This window comes from Phascolarctos cinereus, unplaced genomic scaffold, assembly GCF_003287225.1.
Source record: "Phascolarctos cinereus isolate Bilbo 61053 unplaced genomic scaffold, phaCin_HiC Scaffold_569;HRSCAF=1198, whole genome shotgun sequence".
Lineage (NCBI taxonomy): Eukaryota > Metazoa > Chordata > Mammalia > Diprotodontia > Phascolarctidae > Phascolarctos > Phascolarctos cinereus.
In genome coordinates this window covers 1-9,631 of record NW_027555923.1, presented here as the reverse complement: position 1 = coordinate 9,631, position 9,631 = coordinate 1, and the positions used below count along the sequence as shown (strand labels likewise).

At 41.0% G+C, this 9,631-nt stretch overlaps 1 pseudogene; it reads right to left on the bottom strand.

Moving 5' to 3' along the window:
• Positions 1 to 539: 539 nt before the first annotated feature.
• LOC110204534 (olfactory receptor 14C36-like) lies at positions 540 to 1,487 on the bottom strand (annotated as a pseudogene).
• Between the last annotated feature and the right edge of the window lie 8,144 nt (positions 1,488 to 9,631).

Genomic DNA, 9,631 nt, shown 5'->3' with positions numbered 1-9,631 from the left:
GAGTGGGGAAGAATAGATATGATGTCATCCCTGAGGGGGGCAGAAATGACTAGCTCTAGCTCTGAAAAAAGCCAGTGATGGGTCAATATGCACCGTAGTGCTGCAAAGAGGAGATTTCAAAGGAGATTCTTCTGTGGAAGAATAAGGAAAATCACTTTCCTTTTTATGTTCCAATGGGTCATATTCTGATAGGGGAGAAAACATGTAAATGACTATTTACAAATAGATATAGATAGGTTAATGGGGTAGGATCAAAGAGAAGTCACTAGTAGTGAAGGAAGTGAAGAAGAAAGGCCTCCTGTGGAAAATGGGATTTGCACTTCCACTTGGAGGAAGCTAGGGAAGCCAGGAGGCATAGATGAAGAAAAGGGAAATTTCAGATATATAGGACAGTCAATAAAAATGCCCATAGTCAACGGATGGATTGTTGTGTAGGAGGAACAGCAAAAAGTCACTGTTAGTGGATCACAGAATATATAGAGGGAAAAGTGTAAAAAATGTCCATGTAAAGTGTAAGAATACTGGAAAAGTTAGAGAGATTAATAGTTTTTGTTATCTTCTAGAAAAAAAATATTTCTCTTTAGCAGTATTTTCACAGCCTCCTTTATCTGCTTGTTCCTTAGACTGTATATGATAGGGTTCAAAAAGGGTGGTATTACAGAGTAGAACACAGAAAGAATCATGTCCTCAATGGATGCAGAAAATGAAGATGGCCGAAGGTACACGTAAAAGCCTGAAATCAGAAACACTAATACAACAGTGACGTGGGGGATGCAGGTAGAAAAGGCTTTTTTTCGGTCTTCTTTCACTGGAAACTTCATCACAGTGGAAATATACAATGTAAGAAGCAATGATGAAGGTAAAGCAACCACCCCAACACCCAGGCCAGAGACAACTATAAGTATTTCATTACTGAAGGTCTCAGAGCAAGAGAGTTTGAGTAAAGAGGGGATGTCACAAAAGAACTGGTGGATCACATTGGAATGGCAGAAAGGCAATCGAAATGTGTAACCAGTATGGAACCCTGCATAGAGGAGGCCAGTGAGTAAGCATGTCAAGGTCATCTGCATGCAGACTCGAGGACTCATGATCGCCGTGTAGTGGAGTGGGTGGCATATAGCCACATAGCGATCACGGGCCATGATGGTGAGGCAGGTCAACTCCACATAGATGAAGAAAACTACAAGAAAGATCTGGGCCACACACTCACTCTTTGAAATAGCCCTGGTGTTCAACAGAGAGTTGGTAAATGCTTTAGGGAGAATGACTGTTATGTAGCAGGCATCCACCATGGACAGATTCCTAAGGAAAAAGTACATGGGGTTGTGAAGACACCTGTCAATAGTGGTAATGATGACAATAAGCAGATTCCCCAACAGGGTCACCAAGAAAATCAGTAAGAAAAGCAAAGAATATACAATCTGCAGCTCTCGGGTATCAGAAAACCCCACGAGGAGGAATTCATTCACAACGGTAAAGTTAGACATTTCCTGAATCTTTTATCCAGTGACCTATGGAGCAAAGGAGAAATACATTTTAAAAAAGAAAACTATAGTTTGTATTCATTCTCAGCACATAAGACTTTTTGAATAATGTGTTGGGTCCTTAGGGAGGCAAAAGATTGTTATGCATGGTCCTTTACTGGCTTCTATTTCATATGGTCACTTCACTTCTTGGTGTGGACAATTCTCTAATGACCCAAATCAGAACCTGGGTGTGGTGTAGGGAAACATCAATCATCCTTGAGGTTTGATGTAAATGAACATTTCACTGCCATGCAGCTAATGTGACGAAAGCCTTTCCTAATTGCACCACATTGGTTTTCACTTAACAAATGTGCAGTCCATTTGTGACCCCATACTCAAAATCATTCTGGATTGTGCCTGGTGACAGAGCGTTTGAATATCTTTGATCACCTTCATTTCATGATGAGTCAGTGGAGTTACATTTTAATGGCCTCTAGGCATCCCGGTGTTACAGCACATACAGCACTGGGCCTGAAGTCAGGAACTCCTGAGTTCAAATACATCCTCAGACACTTTCCAGATTGGGGGCCTTGAATAAGTCACTTAACCACTATTTGCCTCAGTTGTCCCAACTGTAAAATGGCAATAATAATAGCACCTACCTCCCATGGTTTTTGAAAGGATCAATGAGATAATATTTGTAAAGCACTTAACATGGTGACTGACACATAGTAGGCAACATATAAATTCTAGCTATTATTATTGTTTAAATTTTTGCTCATGTAAGAGTTTGCCAATAAAACACTTCCTGATCAGTCTGATTCTCCAACCTTCACACAAGATGCCAAGATGACATATAACTTGGTAGAAATCTCCTTATATGCACAAGAAGGTTGCAGGACTTTAATTCTTGCCATTATAAGGTTTGGGTGTAAAGTTTAAATTCAAATCATTTTTGCACATCTTTTCCTTTCAGATCCCCTAGATTTCCCAGTATATCTCTCCACTTCTGCCTTCCTGAAAAACATTCCTTTTAATATACTTTTTTTTTTTAAAGAGGGGAAAGGTTTCAAAAAAACCAGCCAATACTTGAGAAAGTATGGCATTTTATGACAAGCACTATCCCCACAGTCTTATCTCTTTGGAACAAAGATTCAGTGAGAGGGCTTGTCTTTTCTTGTTTTGAGGCCAAGCTAGGAATCACTTCCCAGCCTTCAATTTGGATATATTTGTTGTCACTATTCATATTGTCGTTGTTATAGTCATTGCATATATCATTTCTTCAGTTCTACTCATTTAGTGTTTCTTCTGTCAGATTATATGACTTCTTTCTATTCTGTTTCCTTCATATTCATCATTTAGAGCAGAATAATATGCCATTACATTTGTGTGCCCCCAATGTGTTTAGCCATTCCTTGATTTCATGCTAAGGACTTGGTTTATAAGGGGGGTTTTTGTTTTTGTTTTTTTTCTTTTGCTACAACAAGAAGTGCTACTACAAATTCCGTGTGTCTATAGGTTAACATTTGTTGCTTTGTAGAATATATCTACCAGTGAGGTCTCTTTGTCAAAGGATATCAAAGAATAATTCCAAATTACTTTTCAGAATGGTTGGGCCAATTCAAAGCTTGAGTGTTAGTGAAGCTACTGGAAGTGAGAATTTTCTCTTATGATCAATTTTGGGAGGATAAGTCCTTCAACACTGGTTAAGTGAAATAAGATTATTAGATGATTTTAGTTAAGGTGATTCCCATCAAGGCCTTTGAATTAAATACATTTTTTTTCCTGGAATGAATGCCTGTTAATTCTCTCCCCCCACCCTGCTTCCCTCCTTCTCTTTCTGTCTGTATCTGTCTTTTTGCTCTTTCTTTCTGTTTGAACTCCAATGACTAATGTATTTATTCTATTACATCTATGCATTCATCCTGGATTTCCTAATCTCATCATCAATTTCCAGCATCTCTCATAGCCATTTGCTTCATTTTACTCCCGAATTCCCAATGCCCATTCAAATTCTCATTACCTCTCACCCTGGAGATTGCAATAACCTCCCTGTTGGTCTTAGGGAGCTCCAGGTAGCTCCCTCACCCAGTGCATTCTCTCCATAGGCACCAGAGTGATTCCCTGAAAATCCACATCTGGCCACTTGACTTCCCAGTTCCAACATATTCAGTAGTTTCCTATGGAATCTAGGGGAAAATGCAAATGACCTTGCTGGGCACTGAAAAACTTTCACAATCAGGCTCCTCTTTGCCTTGTGGCATTCCCTATTTCTTTTAAATTGCTCCATATTTCCTGGACAGAGAATTGCATTCCTCCACCCCCTGCCCCGCTGCTCCACTTCTGTACTTTTGCAAGGGCTATGCCCTGTGCCAGAAATTTCCTCCCTTTAACTTCTGTACCAGAGAATGTCTAACTTCCCTCAAACTGAGCTCATGCACCACTTCCTACATGAGGCCTTTCCTAATTCCCCCAGTTTCTAATCCTTTCTCTCCACTACAGAAAATATTTTACATTTACTTGGTATATACTTCCATTCACTCTTTCCTTCCTTCCTCCCTTCTTTCCTTTTCTATTTCTGTCTCTCTCTCTCCTTCCTTCTCTTCATCCTCTCTCCCTCACCCCTTTTTCTCCCTCTTTCTATCTCTCTGTTTCTCTGCCTCTCTCTTTCCTCTCTCCCCATTTTATCCTCTCTCCTGTCTCATATTTGTCTTTCTGTCACTCTCTATCTTTTTTCCTCCATTTCCTCTCCATTCTTTTCTTTCTTTCTCCTTCCCTCCATTCCCTCCCTCCCTGTCTGTCTGTCTTCTGTCTGTCTGTCTGTCTGTCTCTCTCTCTCTCTCTCTCTCTCTCTCTCTCTCTCTCTCTCTCTCTCCCTCAACTTCTACCCAAATTGGAAGTGTAGCAGCCACTCTCACTGGGCCCAATCTGAATACAAGATCAACGTAGAAGCTTACATGTTATTGGCAGACCTAATGTGGACACAAGATCAGTTTTAGCCCTCCTGTAGTTCAGATTTACTATACTCACATTTATATACCTACTGAGACCTTCCCTGTAGCATGGCCCACAGGAGAGCACCTCCACACCCAACACATTTACTACATGTAGTACCTTCATCTTCCTTCCATCTCTCACATGACACCCCAGTTTCCCGAGTATGACATTCTTGAGGCCAAAGGATGCTTGATTTTTGTCTTAAAATCCCCAACACATGGGGCTCCTAGGTTGCACAGTGGTTAGGGCACTTGGCTGGGAAGGAGAAATACTTCTCTTCATGAGTTCAAATCCAGCTTAGCTACTTACTAGCTCTGTGACCCTGGGCAAGTCACTAAACCCTGTTTGTCTCATGTTACTCATCTATAAAATGATCTGAAGAAAGAAATGGCAAACCACTTGCCAAGAAAACCCCAGATGGGGTCAGAAAGAGTAGTCTTCCTGACTCCAGGCCTAGCACTCTATGCATTGTGCCACCTAGCTGTCCTTCATAAAAAATACTAGTATGGTTGTGTGTGTATACACACACATATATGTATGTGTGCAACATGTGTACATGTGTATATGTGTGCATACACATACATGTCACAATATTGTAACATGGGTGTGTGCACACATATGTAAGCAGTACATATGCAAACATATTTAATATGAATTACAGTTGTTTTTCTCCAGGTTAATTTCCTATGCTTTTTAACAAATCCCATACTTGACTTTCTAAACTTTAAAAATATGGGCAATATTATAGGGCTCTTTGATCATCTTTCTTCCTTTCACTGTATCCCAACATTGTTGATATTGACTTTATCTATACATCTACCTATGGGGCCATTATATCAACTATTTTGACTTAAGGGATTAGTCGAATAAAAGAACTTTTGGAGACAGCCAGCCAGATTGACAGACTGACAAACAGATAGACCATACTTGTGGTTTTATTGCTATAAGGAACTTCAGGTGAGAAAACACCATCTGAAATTGCAGGTGAGGTCCTCTTCTGCAACCTGGTCGGCTGGTTGTCTGGGACACTGAGAGTTCAGCCTTGCCTAGGATCACACAGTTGGTGTGTGCCTGAGCTACTTCTACTGAATTCTGAGGCCAAAGGACTATTTATTATGCCATGCTCTCATAGGGAGAAGGAGGCTGATGACTTCTGCAACTGTGCCTCACTGAAATCCAATTCACTCAAGATCAAGACATCATGTGTGAGGTCATTGGTCCTCCTCGAAAATGAAGGACAAACAACAATAATGAATGATAAGTGTCATATATGAATATGTGGCATCTACTGATACATTATATACACATGCTTATCTATATAGAGATATCTAAATTTTTGTATAAGCATATTATATACAATGCATGTTAATATGTAAAGAATGCTATCATGACATAATAGATAGACTTGGTGTCTGAAGACCTAGTTCAGGTATGCCTCTGACACGTATTGATTGGTGTGACACCTAGGCAACAGTTTCAACCGCTCTGTGCTCAGGAAGCTGTCTAAGCAGATAATTTGCAGAGCAGATGCTGATCTGCCTTAGCAGTGGGAACTCTTCCTTGCAAGAACTCCATTACTCTGAGATCACAGGTCTAGTGACCTCCTTGAAAAAATAAGTGTTGTGTGTGTGTGTGTGTGTGTGTGTGTGTGTGTGTGTGTGAAAGGAAAAATAGGGAAGGGAAGGGAAGGGAAGGGAAGGGAAGGGAAGGGAAGGAAGGGAAGGGAAGGGAAGGAAGGAAGGGAAGGAAGGGAAGGGAAGGGAAGGGAAGGCAAGGCAAGGGAAGGCAAGGGAAGGGAAGGGAAGGGAAGGGAAGGGAAGGCAAGGGAAGGGAAGGGAAGGGAAGGGAAGGCAAGGGAAGGGAAGGGAAGGCAAGGGAAGGGAAGGGAAGGGAAGGCAAGGGAAGGGAAGGGAAGGGAAGGGAAGGGAAGGGAAGGGAAGGGAAGGCAAGGGAAGGGAAGGGAAGGCAAGGGAAGGGAAGGGAAGGGAAGAAAGAAGGGAAGGAAGGGAAGGGAAGGGAAGGAAGGGAAGGGAAGGAAGGGAAAGGAAAGGAAAGAAGGAAAAAGAAGGACCACTCTCTGCATACTTACTTGTTCTTTCCCACATAAATTAACAGGGATCCTGCTCTTGGCTTCTCTGGTGATTTGTGGTGCTCCAAATTGGTAAACACCACGTTCTCAGTGGAGGCACAACGACTGAGAGAGTAGAACAATCTAACAGTTGCTGTACTGTCTCAGCACAATCATGCTATTCTCATTTGGCTGGAAGTCAGCCCTCTTGGAATGCTGCCTGTTATAGTCCTGGCACCACCTTCAGGGACATTATCCCTGATGTCCTGCTAGACTTAGAAAGACCAGAAATAGTTTGCAATGAGGCAACTGTCTCTTGATGGAAAAAAAAAAACTAAGTCATATCATGAGACTCGGTTTGAATTTCTAGAAATATCAATGGACGTTGTTGTCCAGTCTTTTCAGTCATGTCTGACTCTTCATGGCCCCATTTGGGATTTTCTTGGTAAAGATACTGGAGTGATTTTGCCATTCCTTCACCAGCTGATTTTACAGATGAGGAAACTGAGGCAAATAGGGTAAAGTGACTTGCCTAAGGTCACATAGCCAATAAGAGTCTGAGGCTAGATTTGAACTCAAGAAGAAGAGTTTTCCCACCTTCAGGCCCAATGCTCCATGTACTGGCCAGCTAACTGCCCATTAATGCATTTTTACAGATATAAATGATTATGATTCCTGAATCCCACTAATCTCTCAATTATATTTTAAAAGACTTAAAATAGGATTGATCTGTCATTTATTTGGGAGGAAAGTATGAGTTCTCCATTGCTTTTATAATTATATGAATGAAATAAATGTGTAACTGGTTGGCTCAGTTGTCATGAACATACTATGACTAATATCATGGGTTTGATCTGTATATGGGTGGATTAGCTTTGTATACAGAATCACTTTATTTCAAATATTTCATGAATAAAACTTAAAATTCATACCAAATTTAGGTTTAAATAACCTTCTTAAGATAATTCTGCCTTTAAGAAATAGCTAATCAAAAATCAACAAATAAAATGACCCCATCTGATGGAGTATGTAACATTCTACACCCATGATCCACCACCTCTTTACTGGGAGAAAGATCGTGCAGATCACATGGTTCCCTTGGAAACACTATTGCCCATTATATTTTATGTAGGCTCTCTTGGTTGTTATTGGCAGGTTCAGATATGCTTGTTAGGTCTTTGTATATGTTTCCATCCCTGTACTTTCTTCATTCTTTGCCTGGCTACTGCTGTTCTATTCTCTAAACTGGACCACTGAATATCATGCTAATAGGATTGAACCATTTGGCTGGACCTCTCTGGCCAATAGGCCCTGTCTTCAATGTGGCCATGCAATAGGTGTCTATGTTTAACCTCTATTTGTACTGTGTCCCATACAAACCCAGGATGGGTTGGGATCCCTCTGGATGATAAAGAAAGGAGCCAAAAATATCTGAAGAGGCTGGACCTTTTTACCTTTCTAGGCTGCATCCAAATTCTCCTCTGGGATTTCCTCTACCACATCTCAGAAACTTCCTCATCCTGGAAGTTCACTTCACCGTAGGATTTATCACATTGGAAGTACCCTCCACCCCTGTAGCCTTCTCCTTCTTATTGGATGGTTTCTCTAAGGATATTTATTTTAAGGTGGACACTTAGGCCACACTTGTCTTCTTTCCTCTCTAGGATGCCCTCTTAGCCCTGCATAGTTTCTCTATTATGCTCCTTCATAGGTATCCCCTTTACCCCCTTCCATTTGCCTTCCCCCAACTTTGAGTTCCTTTGGTTTTGTCTTCTCCCATAGAATCGGAGGGAAAGAGACAGAGACTTTCTTTCTACTTCATTTGTATTCCTAGTGCAGCTAGGTGGTACAGTGATAGAACAGTGGGCCTAGACTCTGCAAGGCCTGAGTTCAAATTTGACCTCAAACACCTACTAACTGCATGACCCTGGACAAGTCACTTATCCTCTTTTTTTTAGGTTCCTCTATGTAAGATGGGGTAAATCGTAACACCCACCTCTCAGGATTCTTGTGAGAACCAAAAGAGATGAAAATTGTAAAACACTTAGCACAGATCCTGGCACATAATAGGAGCTATATAAATGTGTATTCCCTTCCCTTTCCCTCTCTTAATGTTTAGCACTAAGTATCTTATGGGTATATAAAGTATTTAAGGACTAGCACCTCTGGTGTGAGCATGGCCAATCCCTTTTCGGGGCTGCTCATTCATCTTTGCTGTCAATCTAGCGCTCAACCCTCACTGGTGGCTCCAAGAAGGTATAGCATGCACAGCATCCAACACCTCAGTAAACCTTGGGAGAGGAGACAAATCACTTGAGGGTAAGAGATGGGCTGAAACCCATCAGTGAGTTAGGCAGAAATGGGGGCTGAGTGTGTCTACCCCAAGTATGTGAAGGCTTCCCCAGCAAAAAAAAGGTGGATGAGAAACAATTTGTTCCAAAGTCTATGAAGGTAACTGAAACTGGCACTTCAGAGTGCTTAGACTTGTGAGACACCAAAGACACCAAGTCATTCAATGCATCCTGGGTCACAACTGGTTCCTCTTGACATTGTCTTGCCACTGACTTCGATGACTTTTTTTTAATTTCTTTTTTAAAAAATTTTATTATTTTGATTTATCAACAATCACTTCCATATGCTTTTGAGTTGAAAATTTTCTCCCCTTCCTCCCCCCACCCTCCCCAAGACGGTGCACAATCTGATATAGGCTTTACATTTACATTCCTATTAAACATATTTTCACATTAGTGAAGTTGTAAGTAAAAATTAAAACCAATAGGAGGAACCATCAGAAAGATGAAACAAAACTCAACAGAAGGTAAAAATAAGTGATAGCGACTTCCATAGTTCTTTCTTTGGATGTGGACAGCATTTTCCATCCGAGGCCTCTGGAGATGTCTTAGATCCTTAATGCTGAGAAGGTTCAGTTTAACAATATTAGTCATGCATAACGTGGCTGTTATTGTGTACAAAGTCCTCTTGGTTCTGCTCACTTCACTCAGCATCAGACCATATAAGTCTTTCCAGGTTTTTCTGAAGTCAGCCTGTTCATCATTTCTTATAGCACAATAGTATTCCATTACATTCATATACCACAACT